General features: G+C 34.1%; 1 protein-coding gene across 1 annotated transcript in view; it reads left to right on the forward strand.

Annotated features, from left to right (window-relative positions):
* The first annotated feature begins 3,490 nt into the window (after nucleotides 1-3,490).
* Nucleotides 3,491-22,559, forward strand: part of LOC141403803 (uncharacterized) — a 118,414-nt gene continuing 99,345 nt past the window's right edge. The window contains 1 exon segment of the mRNA XM_073986787.1: nucleotides 3,491-4,421. The gene's annotated coding sequence lies outside the window, so the exon portion shown is untranslated.

Genomic DNA, 22,559 nt, shown 5'->3' on the forward strand with positions numbered 1-22,559 from the left:
ATTCTTCAACATCAGCTTTATTTGCGCTCATGCTCCCACTGAAGAAAAGGACGAACAGACCAAAGATATATTTTACGAGTGCTTAGAAGAAACATATGACCGTTGCCCTGCCCATGACATTAAAATCATTCTAGGCGATTTTAATGCCAAAATTGGAAAGGAGAATATCTTTGGCCCAACAGTCTGGAAATTCAGTCTCCACAGTGAAACATCTGACAATGGTATGAGGCTGATAGACTTGGCAGCTGCAAAAAACATGGTAGTTAGCAGTACCAGATTTAATCACCTCGATATTCATAAGGGCACCTGGCTGTCTCCAGATCAAAGAACAAGTAATCAAATTGATCATGTTGTGATAGATGGAAGACATTCATCCAGAGTGTTGGATGTACGATCGTTCCGAGGCGCAAACATTGATTCGGACCACTACCTTGTTGCAGCAAAGGTACGTACCCGTCTAAACGTTGCAAATAAAGCACGAACAGACACAACGCGGAAGTTGGACATCGATAGGCTGCAAACACAACAGATAGCCACAGCATATTCCACTCAACTAGCCCAATTACTTAACGCGAGCACTCCTTGTCCCGATAGCATAACAACACAATGGCAACATATTGCCCACTCCATGCAAACAGCCGCAAAATCCATACTTGGATTCCAGAGACCTCCACAAAGGAATTCATGGTATGACCAGGAGTGTCGTGCTGCTACCGAAGAGAAAAATGCGGCATATAGAGCTACTTTACAATCAGTAGCAACGCGTAGCGCACGAGAGAGATATCGGGAGAAAAGGAGAGAAGAGAAACGTCTTTTCCGCAAGAAAAAGAGAGAAATGGAAAGGCGGGAGTGTGAAAAAATCGAGATGTACAGGAGCCAGAATGAAGTCCGAAAATTCTACCAAAGAGTGAAGCATCAAACAGAAGGCTTTGGTACAGGCACATCCTCCTGTAGAGACCAGCAAGGTAATCTGGTAACAGATACAGATAGCGTGCTCAGGATATAGAAGGAACATTTCTCCAATCTGCTGGTATCCAATAGTAGGGAAGACGATGATACCACAGATCCAATTCCAGAAGATGGTATAGAATGTATACCGCCCGGCCAAGATGAGGTAAAAACAGCAATCAACCGGCTGAAGAATAATAAAGCAGCAGGAGCCGATGGCTTACCAGCCGAGCTGTTTAAAACCGGCGGCGACGCGCTGATAAGGTGTATGCATCAGCTGGTTAGCACCATCTGGCAGGAAGAACGCGTACCCGACGATTGGAACCTGAGTATCCTATGTCCCGTCCACAAGAAAGGAGATAAGACTGTATGCTCAAACTATAGGGGCATAAGTCTTCTCCCTATTGCCTATAAGATAGTGTCAGGGATATTGTGCGAACGACTAAAGCCAATGGTCAACGAAATAATTGGACCATACCAATGTGGCTTTAGACCTGGCAAGTCCACCATTGACCAGATATTTACCCTCCGGCAAATCCTAGAGAAGACCCAAGAGATGCAGATCGACAAATTTCATCTTTTTGTCGATTATAAAGCAGCATTCGACAGTCCCCTCCGATCAAAGGTATTCCACGCAATGTCTGAATTTGCTATCCCCGCAAAGCTCATCCGGCTTTGTAAGATGACATTAACTGATACTAGGTCCTCAGTTAAAATTGGAAAGAACCTCTCCGAAGAATTTTGTACCAAAAGAGGTTTCAGACAAGGAGACAGCCTTTCGTGTGATCTTTTCAACATTTTGCTGGAAAAGGTAATACGAGATGCAAATGTCAAAAGAAATGGCACAATTTACACCAATAGCCACATGTTACTTGCCTATGCTGATGACATAGACATCATGGGACGATCAGTAAAGGAAGTAACTGATACCTTTATGAAGGTCGAAGCAGAATCTGCGAAAGTGGGTCTGGCGGTAAACGGCGAAAAGACCAAATTGATGGTGTCGACGCGCAAAGCGTCCATAGAGCTCCTACAACAAACAACATCAGTTGTGAAATAAGAAGAAGAATTGTATTGGCCAACAGATGCTACTATGGTCTAAGTAAGCAATTTAAAAACAAAGCCACATCTCGTCAAACAAAAATAACACTATACAAAACGCTGATACTACCCGTGCTAAAGTATGGCTCCGAAGCATGGGTACTTGCGCAAGCAGATAAGGCAGTGCTTGGTGTGTTTGAGAGGAAAATTCTTCGAAAGATCTACGGGCCGATTTGCGTTGACGGTGAATATCGACGTCGTATGAACCACGAGCTATATAAGCTATACAAAGACATGAATATAGTTAAACGTATCGAGATGCAACGATTGCGTTGGCAAGGCCATATCATGAGAATGAGTGATGATGAACCCGCTAAAAAGGCGTATGAATACATGCCACATGGCGGTGCACGCAGAATCGGGAGGCCTAAGCTTCGATGGAGCATACAAGTGGATGAAGAAATGAAAAGGCGCGGTATTCCAAAAAGTCAAGCGAAAAACAGAGAGGAATGTAGATCTTTTCTTAGTTCGGTCTATGGAACAAATGTTCTGTAATGGGCCAACTAAGTAAGTAAGTAAGTATTTGATCATCCAATAAATGAAAGTCTCAATTTCTACTTGAAGGTCTGCCTCATACGGAAACCAATACATGTCACACTCGTAGACGCCACGACTAAAATATTGGGATTTGTTTCTTTTTTATATCTCAGTTGAACATATCCCTTTTTGGCAAGCGGTTTGTTGTTATAGGATGGGGTTACTAATCCAATGCATAGAAAAGCGATTTTTAATGTCCTCATAGACAAACCCCAGAGATCAAGTCTACTCTGACATTTTCACTGAATGTGTACGCCAGATCCGCATAATTCTACGGTGCTGTTTATTTAATTCGCAGCTACCTTATATCCACCGGTTGTTCCAATATTTAAAGTCTGATCTGTCCGACAGCACTAAGCCAAGAAGGATTTATACTGTTAAATTTATTTAGCTACCTATAACTTTTGTTTAAAAAACATTTACATTCCTTTTGCCTTCTTATTTTCTTCTCCAAAAATTATTTCCTACGTCCTAAATTATAATATCAAAATGTTTCAAAGTACCACCCACATTATATAGAGGTAGGTATGGTTGGTTAGCGAAACAAAGCACGTGTTATGTTACATGAAGCCTAAGTTGGTTTTCCGGCATTTTGGCATATCTAGTCCTTATTAGCATATGGTGATATTTTGTAAAAGAAAAACAACACAAACACGGAACTGTTTCGAAGCACGTGTAAGAGGTATCAACAAATGTAAACAATATTTCGGCGGCTATTTAAAGCCGGTAACAATATTTACATATCACATTTATCCGTAGCGCATGTGCAAAAAAGAGAATTACTACTCACAGAAAGCTATTTTTATCCATTCACTCTCTCACTATAGAAAAAGCACAAAGGATAAAGGTAAAGCTTTTTTGGCAAAAAGTATAAATTGGGATGATTTTACCATTGAAAGATTAGTTTGTCGTTGGCACGCGTTTGGTAAACTGGATAAAGAATTAACTAAAACAAAGCGGAATGTCATTGCTGTTAAGGATTAAAGCATAAACTCTTTCTAAACTCTCTCTCTCGAAGAACAAGGATTAAAGTGTATTTGAAAGGATTTAATTTTTGGTGTTAATTAAATGTTTAAAAGTTTTAACAGCATTTTTTTCATAAAGAAAAAAGCAAACATTTAAGGCAAAAAAAAAAACATAAATGATAAATGGATAAAACATAAATTATCCTTGCTCATATAAAATTTAATTAAAACAGACATTTAACAGATAAATTTTGTTCAGACAAAAAATGTTGTCTGCTGCTGTGCAACGACGAGTGTTGGTGTTAAATGCTCAATAATTAATCAAATGAATGCCTCAAGTGTTGGCATGCATACATAGTGCTTTATGTGTCAGTGTGTTGTCTACGATAATTTAGCTGAAGATAAAAGCCTTCTGGGGCGTATGATTAATATTTCATTAATATCCCTATAATCATCATTAAAAACTTATACGCCAGTTGCAACCAACACACTAGTGAAATTAACAAAAAGATTAAAACACATTCACATACATACAGAAGTACATGCTTATGTTTGTACAAACTCACACATATGATATGCCTAGTGACAGTGTCTGCAAATATCATTAATTATAGCATCCATTTTAATCAATTTGATTTATGTAAATCAATTTCCGAAGCGTCATCATCAGCAGTGGATCAGTGAGTGTCGTTGGTTTTATTGTGTGCGATGTATTAAATGCAAATTACTTATAAATGGAAAATTAATGTATTTTGTGTCTTTGTGGTGTTTCGAAGTAAAAAACTACTAACAGAAGCAAACTTATCCACATTTGGCCAGATTTGTTTTTAAGAGGATACGAAAATTTATCAGCTATATACAATAAAAAAGGTATGTTATCCAAAATATTGAAAAATGATTAAAAAGTAAATTAGTTTACGAAATGTTGTGTATGATTAAACCCTCAGCCTTTATGCAAGCGAATTGTTAATATAAATATTTTATACAATATAAATATATTTAAACTAATTGAAGAGTTTTAGCCACGGCTTCATAATATGGACCATACAACGGCGTGTGCATTAGGGCTTTGTTGTTAACCTTCTTACGAGGATTTTTTGATGTTTGCGCTATGGAATTGACATTAGTAACCAAGTGGGTTTATTAAATCCGCTCAAGTCCAAACGGGGTATAACAAAGTATTTACATGGAAGCTGTTGTAATATAAAACAAGTACGAAACTATCAGGCAGCTGTGCTGATGGAGATATACCCTCAGCCACTGACAAAAAAAAAACAGTTTGGAAAACATTTTTGAAAAAGTTTTAAAGTTATCTTGCACAATAGCTATATGTGCCAACAGGGTTTTGGAGCTTTTGGGCCATTACCTGAGGAAGTATTGACTTACTCCCAAAAAAGTGTACCGTTGTAAATGAGGCCGCTAGAACAACATACTGAAACAATAATCAAAACGATGCGAGAGGAGCTCTTAAACTTCACTTTTTCCGAATTTTTTTGTGGCAGGTACCCGAAGGAATGGACCGATATAGTCTATATTCCAACCTGATACATATCTGGATGAAATAATACGATGTATTATAGTAAACAGAACCGCAAGGTCAACTTACTGAAAAAAATTCAACCCGATCCGAGAGGTGCTCTTAAAATTCATTTTATCCGAATTTTGTGTGGGAGTTACCCGAAGGAGTGGACCGATATTCTCCATATTCGAACCCGAACGATGTATTATAGTAAAAAGAGCCGCAAGGACAACTTACTGAAAAAAATTCAACCCGATCCGAGAGGTGCTCTTAAAATTCACTTTATCCGAATTTTGTGTGGGAGTTACCCGAAGGAGTGGACCGATATTCTCCATATTCGAACCCGATCTATATCTGGAAGGAATAATATGATGTGCAAAGTTTGGACGGATAATTTTACAGACAAATTTTGAACTTTTGTGGGGGAGGTAACCGAGGGAGTGGACCGATATGGCCCATCTTCGAACATAAACTGAGTTTGGACAAAATATTACGATACTCAAAATTTGGTTCAAATCTGTTGATCTTTTCGAGAGTTATCGTGCGCACCAGCCAGCCATACAGACGGACAGACAGACGGACGGACATGGCTAAATCGACTGCAAGTTGTTTGAAGTGAATTTCGTCCAAACATACTTGGGGTCTAAAACCGTTATTTCGATGAGGCACATTTTTGGTCGTATCAAAATGTATATACCTTTTGTAGCCTAAAGGCTGAGGGTATAACAAGTAAAAAACATTAAGTGCGGCCGGGCCGAACTTTTTGTACCCTCCCTAGGTACAAAAATTGTTCGACTACGGATACCCCAAATTTAGTCAGAAATGCTGAAAACCGCAAGTGTCAAACTACAGGTGGTTCGGTTGAAATTGTAGCTAAAATCCTCAAAATACCGATAATCGAGGGGGGGGGGGTACCTTTATATGGGAGCTATATTTTTGGCGGAGAAGTTTCGTGACTACTGTAAACTTCAAATGTCAAATTACAGCTAGTTCGGTGAAAAAATTTGGCTAAAATCCCCAAAATACCTTAAATCTGGAGGTACAGTAATTACGGGGCTATACCGTATTAACCCATGTTAAAGATTTTTGTTGGATAAGTTCCGTGACTGAGAAGGTCAAATATAAAATTACAGCTAGTTAGGTCACAAAATTTAGCTAAAATCCTCAAAATACCGAAAATCGGGGGTACCGTTATATGGGTTATCTTGATGAATTTTTCTCATGAATTTTTTGTAGAGAAGTTTTTTGGTCATTGGGAATATAGAATGTCAAATGTCAGCTAATTCGGTCAGAAAGTTTAGCTAAAAGCCTTAAAATACCTGAAATCGGGAGATACTGTTATATGGGGTCTATACAAAAACGTGAACCCATGTTCTTAGTGGAGAAGTTTTTGGTCGTTGAGAACCTCAAATGTCAAATTTCAACTCCTTCGGTCAGAAAATGTAGCTGAAAGCCTCGAAATGCTTTAAATCGTTAGGTGCCGTTAAGTGGGGGCTATACACAAACGTGAAATTATGTTGGCAATTTTCAGTGGAGAAGTTTGCTGGTCATTGAGAACCTTAAATGTAAAACTTCACCTAATTCGTTAAAAAAATTTAACTAAAAAACTTTAAATTGGGAGGTACCGTTGTATACCAAAACAAGACCAACCTCTACCATTTTTGGGCAGCAGTTTTTTGACCTCTTGAAACTCTAAGTGCCAAATTGGAGCCAAATTGGGTGGAAAATGTAGCTCAAATCCTCAAAATACCTTAAATTGGGAGGTGCCGCTATATGGGAGCCTATATCAATCTATTTTAGGGACATTTTGAGTTATGAAATATATATCTATATATATACATTCCGTTTCATGTCAACAGCACATTTCAAATAGTTTTTGTCATTTCAGTTTAGTCGACATCCGTGGAATAACCTCGGGAAAGTTTATATATCTTGGTTTGTAATTTTATGAAGTATCTTTCAACAAAAAGTTTGGTTTCGATAACGTACCGTTATAATTGTTTTAATTTTCTTTCAAAAAGCCCAAAATGTGTACTATTTAAAGTGTTTCATCGGAATAGCACATTCTTTAATAACTTGAGTGAAAATGAAAATATTAAATGCTACTGTTACGATTCTTTAAAATTGGAATAAATAAAAGCTATTTCAAGTTTAAAACGCTAAAATTGGTCGAACTCTTAATAGCGGGGAAATAAGACCTTATGAAAGCTGTGGGCTTTAATTGTCTATAATACGTTAAAAATTTGGCATAAGTTAACAGTTTATTCTTAGTTTTATAAAAAACTAAAGAAAAACGAAGGAATGAAGAGAGATGGTGCAAAATAAACTTGAAATTCTCACCTGATATTTTGAAGTTTCTCGATCAAAAATATCCAATTATCAGTTGAATTTCAAGTTTATTTTGACCATTCGTTCGTTTTTCTTTAGTTTTTTTTTTTTTTATAAAACTAAGAATAAACTGTAAATTTATGCCAAATTGTTAACGTATTATAGACAATTAAAGTCCACAGCTTTTATAAGGTCTTATTTCCCCTGTATTAAAATCTTAGTTCGACCAATTTTAGCGTTAACGTAAACATTGCGTTAACCGAACGAATGCGTTTATAGTGTACGTGTGTGTCGTTTGCCCGCGGGCATAGGAAAGTTGTTGTCACTACATCCCACTTTAAACTTGTTGTTTTTATTATTACAGTGTTTTATTTAACTTGCTTTGGTGTGTGTTTAGTTCAAATCTGGTAACTCATTTTTAGCACAGTTGCAGTTTACCAATCGAACTAAAACTTTGCACACTTTTCAGATTTGGATGACAATACATGAATATGAAATCAAAACCAATATTGGTCCATTTTTACACTGTTTTACAGTGTTTTATCTAATTTGCTTTTCAAATCTGTTAACTCATTTTTCACATAGTTTCAGTTGACCAATCGAACTTAAAATTTGCACACTTTTTAGATTTGGATGACAATACATGAATATGAAATCAAAACTAATATTGGTCCATTCTTACAGTGTTTTTACGGTGTCTAACTTGACCCCCTTTTCAAATCTGGTAACTGATTTTTAACACGGTTGCAGTTGACCAATCGAACTAAAACTTTGCACACTTTTTAGATTTAGTTGACAATACATGAATATGAAACCAAAACCAATATGGGTCCATTGTTTCCTATAGCCCCCATTTAACGGTACCACCCGATTTCCGGTATTTTGCTTTTCAAATCTGGTAACTCATTTTTCAGGCAGTTGCAGGTGACCAATCGTACTTAAACTTTGCACACTTTTCAGATTTGGATGACAATACATGAATATGAAATCAAAACTAATATTGGTCTATTCTTACAGTGTTTTTACGGTGTCTAACTTGACCCCCTTTTAAAATCTGGTAACTGATTTTTAACACGGTTGCAGTTGACCAATCGAACTAAAAATTTGCACATTTTTCAGATTTAGATGACAATACATGAATATGAAAACAAAACCAATATGGGTCCATTTTTCCCTATAGCCCCCATATAACGGTACCACCCGACTTCTGGTATTTTGAGGATTTTGTCTTCATTTTTATCCCGAATTCCGAAGCGACAAATTATTTTTTAGTTTTAAGTGCATTTCTAAATAAAACACTGAAACATAATTTTTTTAAATTATTTTTTTTTAAATTTGAAAACAACAAATATGAATAGTAAGTAACTTATTTTTTCTATAAAAATTTTGTTTCTTTTATTTTTAAATTAGTTTTTTTGTAAACGAAATCTATACGTGATGGGTTTGTTAGTGTGGTATGTTTTGATTTGTTAGTGATGGTTGTTTAGGGCCTAAACAACCGGCAAAAAGGGGCGCACGTGCCCTTGATGCGAATAACAACAGAACAACCACCACTCAGTCTTCGTTTAAAAGTCAATGAAGAAGGTTCTGCTGTCGCTTGTTTCAATAATTTTTAATTTTAGCAATGCATTAACGCACACGCTGTTTGTGTAGAGAGCGAGAGAGAGTCGCATGCGTGCGGCCGCTAACAATGCGTTTGTATTAGTGCCGATACCAGGTTTATGTTGTTGTACTTTGTTCACACGGAGCATGGTACAATTACTTAGGTAAAAAATCTCACTCTACCAATACCAAGTAAACTATACCTATTAGATTATCTTAATGTTCAATTAAGCTAGTTTAATTAAGTAACTTTTTATTAATATCTCCTTTAACTGAACTACTAGTTAGTCACATAAATTAATTGAGACTAGTTGTAGTGTAAATTAAGCACACATTGTAACTGATAATGCTTAATAAAGACAAAAAAAAAAAAAAAAAAACTTAGGTAGATGCCTCAGCCCAGCTGATCTAATGTAAAACGTCAAAAACTAGGAATTCGCTATGAAAAATCAAAACAAAAAACCATATGATTCGGTAAGTAAGAGATAGCATGTGTTCACTTCACTGTACAAACACAAGCGATAAAAAGAGACAACAAGAAACCATTCGGCGAAAATTTTGACAGTTTACATTACAAAAAATGTTGCTTTGTTGTAGCAATTCGCCGATGTTTCTACCTAAGTAATTGTACCATGACACGGAGTCAATGTCAGTGTAGATCAGTGTTAATCACCACTGGGCTCGCGAGCCGTGTCTGTGTGAACACACACAATCTCAATTGTGGTGAGTTTGAATGTTGCTCTCACCACCGATCATCTTCTTTGTTTTAGCAATGAATTAACGCACAAGATGTTTATCTAGAGAGGGATAGATAATCTCGTGTGTGTGCCCAACACAAACGCAGCGGTTGAATTTGTTGTTGCTGATGAACACTGGTGTAGATACGATGGAGGGGAAGAAAGACAAAAACAATAGAAGCAAAACCAAACATCTTTATAGCAGCGTCAGGCACCATACTTTTCTATTGCATACTTTACGGAGCGTCATTGTGTGAGTGCATGCTTTTTCAATGGGTTGAATTGTGTGTGTGGAGAGAGCAACGTCAAATGAGCGCACACGGGCGCCTAATCGCCTGACGCTACTTTATAGGCAAAACACAGAAACCTTTTTTTGCAAAAAAATAAATAAATAATAATAATAATAATGGTGAATGTAGGGGAAACTAAAAAATTTATTTTTGTATTTTAGAAAAGCATTCATAGTTTTGCAATAATAGTATTGTGTACATGAATACACAAATGTGTCCATTCAACTTAAAATTTAAACGTAAATTATGGGCAAAAAAAAAAATATGAACGGAATTAGTAAAAAATCATAGTTTTGTTTTTTCTGTGTAAGTTTTTTTTTGAAAAAGGTGTTTCAATTCACACAGGCTGAGTGTATTCCTCTGTCAGCAAAACCGACTGATACTTTTTTAATTGTTTTGTTTCCATTTATATGAAATGATAGGAGTTTGCTAGTAATTCAAATGAATTTGGTTTCTCATCGTCTTAGGGAACTGACCATAATATTTTTGCGTGTTATTCTAAAGATTGTCACTTTATGTAGTATTTTGTTGTTTTGAATGCTGTTTGTATACTGCTCAATAATAACACTATGCAACAAAATTCAAAATGATGGGAAACCCCGAGTATATTATGAAATATGATACACGTGTATCGGCGTTTTTAAAGTTTACATCGAAAAGTAACCAAAGTAGTCGCTGCAAGTTCCGCCTATTTCTAGTTTTTTTTCGAAATATTCGAGATAAGATTTTATGGAATCCTTGCATTTTAGGTATATAGTATCTTTGGCAACTTTAAAGAGGAAGATAAGGGCAATATTTTTGTTAAAAATTGTAACCCTCCTGCGGTTCCCCAAAGGGGTCTTCTTGGTAATATTTTTCGAAAATCATTCAAAAACTACTTTAAAATGTGATCATATCAAATCCAAATATTCTACAAAACAGTTCGTCATAAAATGTTATTATAGGTCTCAGAATACACCAAATCTGTAATTCTTATCTAATCGCAAGAAAACTCTTAAAATGAAAAACACGTTTTAGGGTTAAAGTCGGACTTAATCTGACTTTATTCAAAATTGTCCCACAAAGAACGTCAAAAACAAAATTATTTCACTATGGGTCACCAAAGAAAGGAAATGTCTATTTATATTATATATCAGAAAAATAGCAGTATCAATTTTGCTGAAAAACATGTAAATATTTCCAGATTTTTTTTTTTGATGGAATTACTCCCATCATTGTATTATTTTGATCCAGCATGGAATTAAGTAAAATTAACAGTCCAAAATTAAAAAAACATAAGTTCATCCTAATATATATATATATATATACATTTGTAATCTATTTTTCAAGGAAATTTACCTAGATATACGGTTTATTTTGAAACTCATAGTGAAATATTATGTAGAATTTTTCATCTTTTGACACTTTTCACCTAGAACCAAGTTTCATATTACTTTCATGTATCAAATCGAAAAAAGAAGGAAAAAATTTCATCAAAAAAACAGGGAAAAATTCTTCAATGTATATAATAGGTCTAATAAACTCAACTCGAAAGAGAATTAATTAAAATTGGGAAACACTTTCATGTTTTTTCAGCAAAATTGATACTGCTATTTTTATGATATATAATGTACATATACATTTCCTTTCTTTGGTAAGTTATAGAAATTTGATGAAGAATATTTTTGACCTATAGTAAAATTTTATGACGAACAGTTTTGTAGAATATTTGTATTTGATATGATCACATTTTAGGAGTTTTTGACAGATTTTCGAAAAAAGGACCAAAAAAGACCCCTTTGATGAACAGCAGGAGGGTTAAATTTTTTAACAAAAATATTGCCCACATCCTCCTCTGTAAAGTTGCCAAGGACACTATATACCTAAAATGCAAGGATTCCAAAATATCTTAACTCGAATATTTAAAAAAAAAACTAGAAATGGGCGGAACTTGCCCGCCTACTTTGGTTACTTTTCAATATAAACGCCGTGCACGTATCTCATATTTTTAGCAATACTTTCATAATCTACTCAGTTTTCCTTGTCTTTTTTTTGTCGCACAGTGTAATATTCAGCCATGCTAAATGTGAAACAAACTTTTATGTATATTAGGGTTAAACTTTTTCACAACCTCGTATCCCTGCATCATATTTTGAAATAAGCTCACGCACAAAGTCATTTGAAAATGTTTGAGCTTTTTTGACAAACTTTGAAGTCACTATCATCCGATATATAGAAAAAATACACTGAAAGAAAATTGCTTTGTATCAATGAAATTTGTCATTGATTTTGAACCAACGTAACACTTCATTGTATTAGTGAAGAAATTTCATTGAGTTTCATAAAATAACTTTCATTATTGTTTCATAGTATTAATGTAGAACTTTCAAAGCAACAATAGAATTGCAACTTCTGACTACTTTATTGAATTAATAAAGAAGTATCATTGCATAATTGAGGAAATTTCATTGGAATAATGAAGAAATCCATTATTGTTATTTAATGAAACACTTCATTTAATCAATGAAACTTTACATTGGTTCAAAATCAATGAAACATTTTTCTTTCAGTGTAAGCTTTGGAGCCACACGATATACATATATGTATATCATTTTATATCATACTAGCATATGCCCGCTACTTCGTTAGCGGAAAATCCCCATGGTATAAAGCAGGATAATAAATAAATTTACCAAAATTCAGAATATAATGTCTCCATTTCCCATTTACAACTTTTTTTTATCAAAATAAAAGCTAGTAATGCTACTTACGACAGTTAGTGTTAGAGTGTTACTATTTATTTTATTTGCAATCAAGTATGCAGTTTTCAAAAAGAACTACATAAATCGAATCGTTCGCGATATAGTTTGACGTAAATCGACTTATCTCCAAAAATTAATGTCTACAATCGTAAGCAAATATGTCTCTCCCTCACTCCTTCCCTTCGCATCTTATGGAATTGTATTTTTTGAAGGCAAAAAAAAAAAAAATGATTTCTTTGTTAGTTAATACCAGCACTTTAATGTTAATTAACATTTAGTAATATTCGTACCGCGAAAACACTAATTATCAAAAACTCTACCCGTTTGTAAAAATTGAGCTTGCTTCTAGTTTGTTATAAAATAGTTGTTTGGTGGATAGAATATACGGAATCGGGAGAATATATGGGAGCTATATCCAAATCTCAACCGATTCTCGTCAAAAGCAATAGCTATAGTCCTTTGGTCAAAATTGCGACCATCATAAATTTTAACCCGGATGATAAATGCGACAAAAGTGCATTAACGGATGGACGGGAACGTATAAATGGACTCAGAATGTGATGCTATGTAGATCATCGAAAGGAACCATTGACCTGTTTCGTTTCCTTTTGCATGTTACATACAAATGCACAAATTGATAATACCCCTTAACACAGAAGGGTGTAGGGTATAACAAAAAATTCTAAAATCGACAAACTTTATCATAAGAAGATTTATGGCCAGTTTCATTAATACGATACATATACAAATTCGTTGAAAAATATATAAAAATGTATGAGTCATGTTTGTTTTCAGTCAAACAAATATTTTCCACAACAGTAGGAGTTTGGTTGGTAGTAATTCGAACGGATTTGATTTCCAATCATCTTAGAGAAACAGGCCATTAATTAATTACTTTGTCTTAAAATATTCAGCGTTAATAGAAATCTACTATACTATAATCATTCAATAACCATTATTCAAAAACGCAGATTTTTTTCACTGAAAAGTAAATGTATTGCAATTTTTCTGCAGAGCAAAAATGTATTTAGTTTCGTTGTAATTTTAAATATGTAATGGATACTTTACACGATATGTTTTTACATATGTGTTGAAACTTTTCATATGCATTTTGTATGTACATATTTAGGGTTGGTCGACTTTTGACATTCTTTTTCACATGAACATTGAGGATGTCCGAAGAAAGTATTCTTCGAAAAATGTATACATTTGACTGTTTTAGTTATCTAAATATTATACAAATTTTATTTGTATAACATTTATCGTATCGGGACTTTCAGGAAAAGTTGGTCTTAATATAACGTATACCTACTTTGGGTATCAATTACAGCTTTTAAACTCCTAGGATTTAAAAAAATACAATTCGAAAGGTCATATTTTCTTGGTATTTGTGCCATTGATCTTTATTAAGTCTCTCATATTAGTGGGCTGTCTTATTCCCGACTTCTGTCTTCAGATGAACCCATAAATTTTCAATGGGGTTAATATATGGACTTTGGACTTTAGTGTCGATGTCTTCGTTGTAGTTGTATAACAACCAAGTCCTACGTAAATAAGATTTACGTCTGTATAGACTGTCTTGTATTGGTAGAGTTTATATTATAATTTTCAGTGTCCAAAAACCCAATGTTGACGTTGTCGATTAAATAATTTTCAATGTTTCCTCCGAAATCCGTATTTTAACAAAGCCCTTGCTTTATATACAACCCCATGCCACAGAAAAACGGATTGTATAGACAAAGGACTGCTCTCACCAATTTTATTAACATTGAGTTTGGTGACAGAACAACTGTATTAAAAATACAATTGTAATCATATTTTGTTCAAACAAAAACTGTATGGGGTTAGTTTTTGACGAAATCTACATCCTCAGATAAATGTATAAATGCAAATATTGCATTTTTTTAAATCGCCTTCGAAAAACGTTGAGTATTTTTGTTTGGGTCGGTTAACAGCATATAACATGATGTGGTGCTCTTGAACCAACATTAAATGAAAGGAGCTTACACCTGGGAATAAAAAAATCGCCTGAGCGTTTTTAAACAAATCACGGTCAAAGTTCACATTTTTTGGGGGTTTTTAGGTTTTCACGCCCTATCAAAATGGAATAAAGAAATTGTTGTAGCATCGAAAATTCTCTACAAAGTTGTCCTTTATGATATTTTTGTAGGTTTTACCATTTGTAAGATATAGATGTTCAGATTAGGACAATTCACTGACTGTATCGTCTCCATATGAAACAATGTCACGACTGCAATTTCCCTACTTTAACTTATATATCGCAAAAATGGTACAACCTAGGAAAAAAATACGAAATTTTCACAGCTATAAGATTTTTTTAGTCCCATTTTGACAATACATGCCGTTTTCAAGCAAACTCGCGAAAACCTAACAAAAACCCTAAAACTGTGACCTGAACTTCTATATCTCAAAAATGGTAAATCTAGGAACAAATCGAATGAGTAATCCTTTGTCTATACGATTCATTTGTTAACATCGATTTCGTTTACAGAACAACTCAATTAAAAACAATTAAAAACAAAAACTGTATGGGGTTAGTTTTTGACGGAAAGACATCCTCAGATGTAAAAGAAAATCTTGCAATTTTTCTCAAAAAACGATTTCGAAAAATGTTAAGTATTTTGGTTTGAGTCTGTTGACAGCACTCAACATGAGTAATGCTTTGTCTATACACTTCATTTGTCTATGCCCTTACCATAACTTACAGTTCTCCGAACTTTACAGTATGTATTGCATTTTTATTTTCCAGGGCTGTGAGAGGGTTGCGCCATAGTTTTTGGGTTCCGTCGTAATAGTGCAACATAATTTTCATCTCATCAGAAAATATAACGTCATCAAAGTACTTGAACGGGCTTGAAATCTTCTTAGTAGCAAATCTGATTCGTTGCTTTATATTTTGCGAGGAGATAACTTTTTCCTAACTCTTCGTGATGAATACTTGTTATGTAATACGTTTCTGCCTTTTTCACGTAACACACATACTCCAAAATCGTTTTCAATTACAGAACCAATCTTTTGTCTCTGGTTTGGGGCCTATTATTGATTTCATTAATTATTTAGCGATTTCTTCAAATTACAGATTTTGAAATTGAAAATTGAATAGTTATGACTGTACATCTCCATATACGATAAAATTCTTAATTGCAAATAAATTGTGGTAATATGCACCATTTTATTGCACTTTCATTGATTTGCAAACATTTAGTTATTACCAAAAAGTCAAGTCCATACAGTTTTTTAGCTGTTGTTATTTCTGGCCGATTTCTGAATTTATTCCCCTAATGTTGTCTTCAACAGCAACTCATTTGTTCAACAAACCCAACATTATTTATTGAAAGAATTTTTGTTTTAATTTTAAATTGAAAATCAAAATTTTTACAAATGCATCGTTTGTAATCATTTTTTTAACTGGACTTTAAAGAGTGAAAATCTTTTGTGCGACACCTGTTATGTGAAAACAAAATCAGAATCGGTTTGTCTTTGGCTTTCTATTATTTAGTGGTTTACGATAAAATAAGTGCGCCTAGAAGTAAACTACAAAATTTGAAATTATGTGTGATCTCTTACGATATCAAGAAGTTATAGCATAGTTAATTTGACACATGTCTTGCAGAGGGCCAACTAAGTGAATAAGTACGTAATAATAATGAAAAATAAGGATTTTTGTTGTTGTTATTTTTTGTGGTTCCAGGACGAATTTTCTAAAACCCGGCCTTATCTCGCACATTTGCATCAACAGTGACCCACTGGTAAAATTTCAAGCTCCTAGCTTTAGCCGTTTTGGCTGGGCGTTGATGATGAGTCAGTCAGTCAGTCACTTATCACCAAGCTCATTTATATATATAGATATATAGATAGATATAATCATATTTCATATATCATATCAAGTCAAAGTGGTTTGTGCGTGACCTTTTTGAATAGTTAAATGGAATAAAATTGTTTTAGTCAATAATAGGCAAAAAGTCAATCATACGTGCAACAGGAAATAATTTTTCGGGAATTTTTTTTATTTCATAGTATTTTTTAAAAAGTGGTTTGTGTGTAACTTATACAGAGTAAACGTTATTTTAGTCATTAATAGGAAAAGTTCATTCACGAAATCATTTTTGAGAAAAAAGATCAACAAGTCATAACCCTATTGTTTATACCATCTTCGAAAATGGTGAAGTTGTGTCCGAAAAGTAAATAAAATAGGAATTGAAATAATAACAAATAAAAAGCGTTAGGTTCGGCCGGGCCGAACTGTTTATATTCTACACCATGAAATATGTCATACGTTGGATAAATCTTTTTTTGAAATGTTCGCCCACTTTTTTTCAATTTTAATATTTTCAACAAAAATTACTGAACTGATTTTCCTAAAACTGTCATGGCCTGTGCATACAATAATTAGGAATGTATCGGTTTGGAAATTAATTTGCGACACAATTGTGGTTGTGTCTCTGCCCTTACCTATTTTGTAGAAACCGAAGACTTGACCACGCCCACTTTTTAAAATATGTTACATCTACAAAACTACTAAACCGATTTTCATGTACCTCCCCATGCGATATTTAAAAAATGTTATATTTGCAAAAATTACGTATGTATCGGTTTAAACATTTACGGATTAATCTACAAATTAGGTACTTTTTTGGAGCCTATATATGTTATATCTCCAATACTACTGAGTCGATTTCCTTCAAATTTGCAGCGAAAGCTCAATGTTTGCCGTTGTTATGTATGTTTTATGAATTTTGGAAGAGGTGGGGTACCTACCCCATGCGTTTCTTTTAAACGCTATATGTATAAGCCAAACTTATGATTATATCGGCCTCAGCATACATTTCGGTAGGCAATGAAGTTGTGTGCACCCTAGGTACATATTTGGAGCCAAAATACCGGACCACGCCCACTTTTTTAATATTTTATATCTTGATAACTGATGATGATGATCTTAAGTGGTGAGGTTCTGCGGTCCATCAGCCATGAACAGCTAAAATATATAAGTCTCAATTAACGGGAGAATTCGACTTAACCATTTTTTAAACTTTTATAAATAGATAGCTTTGATTAATAAATCCTAAACAACATAAAAAAAATCCGACAAAGCCCGAAAGAGAAAAGAAAGCTTACAGACCAAATTCGTTTGACAATGGACCGAAGAAGTGAGGTAGAAAATACTTTTTTTAATTGTCAAGCATAAAGTCGATAAAAAGTTGTCATTAAAACTCATTACGACGGCCAGCAACGCGTACCGGGGTCTGCTAGTAATAAATATAAATCATAAAATTTTAATAATTTTTAGAAATACATTCAATTTCATTTATATTCTTTAACAATAGGAATCCTCTTAGTCTGCATTTCTGATGGATAATAACATTGTTTATAGCTTTGTTCTTATATTCTGCTTCACGTTCACATATGCAATTGAAACCGTGTCAATTACAGCATCATTTCAATTGATTCCCCCAGACAATAGACATCTCTTTTAACATACATTTATACGTATGTATCTATGAGCGTTTTAACCTTTCGTGACGTTGCACAACAGCAACTGAAAAGAAGAAGGAGAAATTCCTAATAACCCCACATTAAGAATTCCATTAAATCAATCATGAAGTGGCTTCATTCCCAACTGCTTAATGAAATTTCTTTTGCCAACAACAGATCCAATAGAAAAAAACTCATTAATTCTTTTCATGAACCTTTCTACGTAGTTTCCCTGAAGGACTTACAGCTAGCTAGCTCCTCGTCGACTGACAAAATGACTAAAAAACAACCATCGAACAGAAAAAGCTTAGAGAAAGTGAACATAATTAAGGCATTGTTGTGTATAATGTGCAGTAGAAGAAGGATGTTCAACTTCATGAATGGAATATTTTCATCATCAGAAGAAGCAGCAAAACATCGTCGCCGTCGTCATCATCAATGGAATTTTCGCCAATGTTTTTGAATAGTTAATGCGAAACAAGGCAAAAGAGAAGAGAATAGAAAAAAAGGCATCCAATTATTATTATTGGCAGAGTACTGCTAGTCGAATTGAGGTTGCAACAACGTCAACCAACAAAAGCTATTCCTTCCTCATCTATCCCAAATCTAAAGTTGTTGTGGCGGTTCACGCATACATGAAATGGTTTTATTTGTTAGCTGTGCTGTCATGCGAAAAGTTTACGAGAAACTTTTTTAAAGTGAAACATTAGAATCTTTCAATATATATTAGCTATAGAATAAGAAGGATTTTTTGATATACGAAAATCCGCCTAATGCTTCATTTTAGGAAACGAATGAAACAATAGTTGCAGAGGCTCAAAATTAATATTTTGCTCCATAGAAAATGTGGGCCAGGAACTCATTCTTAAGGGACTTTCTTTATACCCCTCACCATTTAAATAATCATTTGTGATTCTGTAAAGTATATGGTAAATTTCAAATTTCCTTTACAATTACATAGAAAAAAAATTAAAAACTTTTTTGGCGAGCACATCCGCCATTTTTGGTACATGGGTTACGAAATAAATCGTGGTTCAAATCTGTTCGCGTTCACAAAATTGGATGCTGCACTCAAAAGTTATATGCGGTTTTACTCTCTTGTAAAGAAAAAATATTTAAAAATTCCTATTGTGTTGTAATAAGAACATGTATATATGAATCGTTAGCAGCATTTGATATCTATCCGTAGATGCTGAAATAGTTGCTAATTTTTTTTTATTTTCGCGGAAAATCAAAAAATATTGAAGAAATCTTGGAAAAAATTTTATTTATTCTAAATCGGAGTCCAAAAAATCTCTAAAAAAAATAATTTAAAAATACGAACAGAATCTAGACAACGCGTAGAAAAATGTGAGACCAAAATTATAAAGATCGCGTTTATAACTTGCATATTACAGCAACAACAAAGAACGGAAACTTATTGTTGGAAATTATTTCAAAAATATATTTCTGGTTAAATACGAAAAATTTGAAAAATAAATGTTGGGAGTTATTCTGTTATTTCGCTAAATTTCGATCCAAATCCTGAAGTATTTTGCTTAAACTTCTACGAGAAAAGTAATTAGTCATCGTGAAAGTATATTTGATTTCTGTGATAAGCAATAGAAATAAGAAGTGGAGAGTAATATTGAAATTACAATCAAAGAAAAAACATAGAAGTTAAAAACCGTATAATTCGCGAATTGCTTTAAATCGGTTGAGGTGCATGCGCTTTTCGGATACAGGGAGTCCATGTCTATCAATATGCATGGATTTTCCCATGTTTCATCCAGCGGCCAAAGTGTGCCATCAGTTGCATCTTACTATTCAAAAAACCTTCAAGTGGGCAAAAATTACGCGATGTGCATATGATTATAAGGTGCATCCGATTTCAATGGCCCCCTATTAAAAATACGTCAATATAAATTATTTTAGACAGATTCGTCAAGAACTGCGGATGTGCCACCGCATTCTATTTTGGGATAAATAGGGATATTACTCCTGAATCTTTGTAATTTGTGACACACCTTTTTGGCAAATATTATAATCGCGTATAAAGGATTACATTTATGCAAAAATAATCAAAGAAAATCGCGGTTCAATTCGCGGAATTGTCACAATATATTTTTGCAGATTTTTCTACTTTCAAGGTATCTATATCCGGCGTTTTAATGGATGGATTCGACCGCGGAAGAGCTCATTAGATCCGGCACGTAAAAAAACTAAAATCACGCGGGGTTCAGGGGTACCTGTACGACAGTTGTAAATTTTAAAGCCAAAAAATAGGTTTTTTTCAGAAAATTTACGCACCAAAGTTTCGCCTTTTGACTCCTATTACTAGGAAGCTGTACGGAGCACACTCATGAGATATACATCGAACGACGTGGAATCGCGAGTTCTACAATCCTATAAACTAGTTTGGATTATTATCTAGTTGCACCCTATAATTATAAGAAAATATCGAAAAACACTGAAATCAAAACTTCAAAATGTCAGCATCGATTTTAGGGGGATGCAGTGTATATATCCAAAAGTCATACACTAGAAACATGTTGCCCAAGGGGTATTGTTTAGTTCTTTCTTTGAGCACAGGTTCAAATTTTGCGTGGTTTGGCCAGAAATCAAAAAAGAACACAAAAAAACAAGTAAACTTCAACACATTTTTCCCAGTTTTTTATATTACCACCAACGCATCTTCCACGAAAATGATTTGTTATGTTCCATATTATGAGACCGTGGCTAAAACACTTCAATTAATAAAAATATATTCATATCTTATAAAATATATTAACAGTTCGCGACTTATTAAATGGTGAACCTCAACTTCAACGATTGAAAAACTTTTTTGAATATTGCCATATATATTCTTGATTAGAATAAAATTCTGAGTCGATATAGCCCTGTGCGTCTGCTGTGATCATTCTAGCGTCCACAATAATTGAGCCAGAACGATATATTTTTACACCCGAGTGTATTTTTACCATAGACAGGTCAAGTTCAAAGATAGTCTATATCGGCGCACATTTTGTTATAGCCCCCATATCCTGTTTTTTGGTATTTTGGGGATTTTTACTAAAATTTTTAACCCACTTAAAGCCATTGGCCGTTTAAACGCCACCAAAAATGGTTGCAAAAATTTGCGTAAAACTGGAATATTTTCGCACATTTTTGTGTTTTTTTTTGCATTTTGTTATAGTATTGTCTGTTATCTGTCATTCCATGCTTATAAAGCTTTATTTAGCCTATGCGTTTCCACTCAATTGGCCTAAAACGACTTTTGATGACAAATTTAAATATGCGATAAGAATTTAATCATAAATGTTACATTCGTATAAAGTCAGGGATTTGTTAGGAATGTTGTAAGAGTATTTTCTCAATAAAAAACCAAGAGATTGGCGTGTAAGAATACACGTATATTACCTTTAAACGTTTTCGGGACTTTAAAAAGAAGTTCATAGTGCTAAAAAATCTCCACATAAAATTGGGACAAATTAATTATATCCGAGGTATCCGTGGTCATAAAATGTCTCCACCTTAAATTTTGGACAGGAGAGGGAGGCAATTTTATGGTGGATGGTATAAAATGTTCGCCCAGGCCGAAATTTGTGACTGTTACTTGTTTTCTGTTGGGGAAGCAGAATTTTTAAATGGTTTTATTTAGCTCACCCCGTTTGTTTTATTTATTATTCTTGGGTCAAATTTAGTAATTCAAATTTCACCCTCTTCCTGTCAACCGATTAATCTGAAATTTTGTATACACTTTGGATTTTGGTGACAATACAATTATGTTTATTCATTATCATTATAAATTCAAGATGGCCGCCGCTACAAAATGGCGGATAACGTAGGTTTTATCAATCCCATTAATATGAGTATCAAATGAAAGGGCTCAACAAGCAGAATACAATGTACTATATAAAATTAAAACCCAAGATGGCGGCCTCTACAAAATGGCGGATAACTTAGGTTTTATCAATCCCATCAACATAGGTATCAAATGAAAGGTCTCAACAAGTAGAATACAATTTACTATGCAAAATTGAAATCTAAGATGGCCGCCGCTACCAAATGGCTGATAACATTTTTTTATTAATCCCACCAAATAAAAGGGCTTGACAAGAAGAATACAGTGCACTATACAACCTCAATATTTAAGATGGGCGCAGCCACTAAATGGCATATAATTAAGATTTAAATTTAGAAATTGAATCTGTAATTTAGGTATCTGATTAATCCAGCCTGAATCCACCACCCACGTCAAGATTTTTTATCGTGTTGAGGACTGTGTGGCGTTAGGGTGGCTAAAAATGATACGTCGT

The sequence above is a fragment of the Musca autumnalis genome, unplaced genomic scaffold (genome assembly GCF_047663935.1).
Source record: "Musca autumnalis isolate F117 unplaced genomic scaffold, ASM4766393v1 scaffold_1, whole genome shotgun sequence".
NCBI lineage: Eukaryota > Metazoa > Arthropoda > Insecta > Diptera > Muscidae > Musca > Musca autumnalis.